The sequence below is a fragment of the Microtus ochrogaster genome, linkage group LG8 (genome assembly GCF_000317375.1).
Source record: "Microtus ochrogaster isolate Prairie Vole_2 linkage group LG8, MicOch1.0, whole genome shotgun sequence".
In the NCBI taxonomy this organism is placed as follows: domain Eukaryota; kingdom Metazoa; phylum Chordata; class Mammalia; order Rodentia; family Cricetidae; genus Microtus; species Microtus ochrogaster.
In genome coordinates, this window is record NC_022033.1 from 23,826,048 (window position 1) to 23,828,929 (window position 2,882).

General features: G+C 45.7%; 1 pseudogene; it reads left to right on the forward strand.

Moving 5' to 3' along the window:
• Window positions 1–2,882, forward strand: part of LOC101979608 — a 6,218-nt pseudogene extending 3,336 nt beyond the window's left edge.

The following is a 2,882-nucleotide window of genomic DNA, read 5'->3' on the forward strand; positions in this document are numbered from 1 at the left end:
AAAAACAAAAACAAAATTTAAAAAAATTGAGAGAACACTCAGTAGGAAATATACCAGTCTCTTTTGTTGGCTTGTGTGAATAGTCTTCCAACTGTATTGAGCTTCTGTCATTGTCATCTTAGGCTTAAAATCATCCCACAGATCTCATCAGCCTGATCTAGTCCTTTCTTGTCTTCACTTGTTCTTCAAACCGCTGTTCACTTACCGTGGTTTTTTTTTTTCATAAAATTTATTTTATTTATTATATATAGTGTTCTGTCTACATGTTTGCCTGCAGGCCAGAAGAGGGCACCAGATTCCTTACAGATGGTTGTGAGTCACCACGTGGTTGCTGGGAATTGAACTCATGACCTCTGGAAGAGCAGTCAATGCTTTTACCCTCTGAGCCTTCTCTCTAGCCCATTCACTTACCTTGTATAGGCTGGAATTCCACATCAGAACTCAGGGAGGATAGCCGGGCGGTGGTGGCGCCACGCCTTTAATCCTAGCACTTGAGAGGCAGAGGCAGGCAGACCTCTGTGAGTTCGAAGTCAGCCAGGTCTACAAGAGCTAGTTCCAGGACAGGCTCCCCAAAGCTACAGAGAAACCCTGTCTCGAAAAAAGAAACTTAACAGGAATAAAGACACATGCCATAACACCTGTTCTTATGCTTATATTTGGAAACAGGGTCTCTTGTGCTCCACGCTGTCAACTCACTGTCTAGACTAGCACTCACTGTGAATTCCTGATCTTCCTTGATCTTCCTTCTCCAGAGTGCTGGGATTATAGCAATTGCCCACCAGGTCCCATCACCTTCCTTTCCTTCCCTTCTTTCTCTCTCTCTCCCCTGTCTGCCACCTCTTGAGAGAGTCTTATTGTGTAGCTTCGGCTGGCTTGGAACTCAAGCTGGTCTCAAACTTGGAAAGATCTATCTGCCTCCCTAGTGCTGGTATCCTTTTAATCTTACATTTTTTATTAGATTTATTCATTTATTAGTATGGAGTTTTTGACTGCACTATGTCTATGCACCACATGCATTCTTGGTGCCTACAAAAGCCAGAACAGGGTGTCAGATCCCCAGAGTCACATGGTTGTTAGCCACTTCCTGAGTGCTGGGAACCTAGGCTCTCTGGAAGAGTAACCAGTGTTCTTAACTTTGGGACATCTCTCCAGCCCCCTTAAAGAAAAGACATTGTGTGTATGTGTACGTATGCATGTATGCATGCATATATGTGTGATTGTGTGCATGATATGATATATGTGTACAGAAGTATGTACCACAACTCTGTGGAGTTCTCTCCACCATTATGTGGGTTCTGAGAGATGGAGCTAAGGACACCAAGATTATATGACAAGGTCCTTTACCCTCTGAGTCATCTTGCCAGCTCTCTTTCTTCTTTAAAAAAAAAAGAGTTGAAAGATGCCAAGATGCCAACATAACTGCTAGTGTGCTGACGTCACAGGACTGGGAAGCAGAAATGCTTTCACCGCTTCCAGGAGACAGCATTCAGAGTTCCTGAATAGCTTGCCTTGTGAGGAGCTGGAAATAATTTCATTCCATCTCTAGGTTTTTTGTAGGCACATCGAGAACCATGTCAGCTTTCAGAAGGAAGAGTTTGACTGCCACATCCTCAATGAAGTCTTTACTGCCAAGGACATTCTGGACCAAAACATTCATGAACTTTCCTCCTCTGATGACAAGGAAGCTTTCTATGTCGCGGACCTTGGAGACATTCTGAGGAACCATCTAAGATGGGTAAAGGCTCTTCCCTGCATCACTTCCTTTTATGTAGTCAAAAGTAAGGACAGCAGAGCCATAGTGAACATACCGTTGGTGCAGGGGCTCGGGTGCCTCTGGACAGGATTATCTATGCAAATCCTTGTAGAGAAGTGTCTCAGATCAAGGATGCTACCAGCAATGGAGTCCAGATGATGAATTTTGACAGTGAGGTTGAGCTGATGAAGGTCACCAGAGCACGTCCAAAGGCAAAGTGGGTTTTGCGGATTGACACTGATGATTTATTTCATAACAGTTTGTTGCCTCAGTGTTAAGTTTGGTGCCACACGCTAAACCTGCAGACTTCTTGGAACAGGTGAAAGAACTAAATACTGATGTCATTGGTGTCAGCTTCCATGTAGGGAGTGGATGTACTGATTTGTACAGGTCCTGTCAGATGACCACTGTGTCTTTGACATGGGAACAGAAGTTGGTTTCAGCATGTATCTGTTTGATATTGGTGGTGGCTTTCCTGGATCTGAGGGTACTAAAGGGATCACCAGTGTGATCAACCCAGCTCTGGACAAGTGCTTCCAACTAGTCTCTGGGATGAGAGCCATAGCCGAGCCAGGCAGATACTGTGTAGGTCAGCTTTCACACTGGCAATCAATATCATTGCCAAAAAGACGGTATGGAAGGAGCGGACCGGCTCCGATGACAAAGATGAGTCAAACGAGCAAACCTCCATACATTATGTGAATGACGGAGTGCACGGATCATTTAATTGCATTCTTTATGATCACACACATGTGAAGGCCCTGCTGCCGAAGAGACCCAAGCCAGATGAGAAGTATTACTCTTCCAGCATCTGGGGACCAACACGTGATGGCCTTGATTGGATCGAGTGCGTAACCTGCCTGACATGCATGTGGGTGATGGGCTGCTCTGGGAGAACATGGGTGCATATACTGTAGCCGCTGTGTCTACTTTCAGTGGGTTCCAGAGGCCTTCTGTCTACTATGTAACGTCAAGGCTGATATGGCAACTCACGAAGCAGATCCAGAGTCATGGCTTCCCACCAGAAGTGGAGGAGCAGGATGTTGGCACTCTGCCCATGTCTTGTGCCCGGGAGCGCGGGATGGACCGTCACCCAGCAGCTTGTGCTTCTGCTAATATCAGTGTGTAG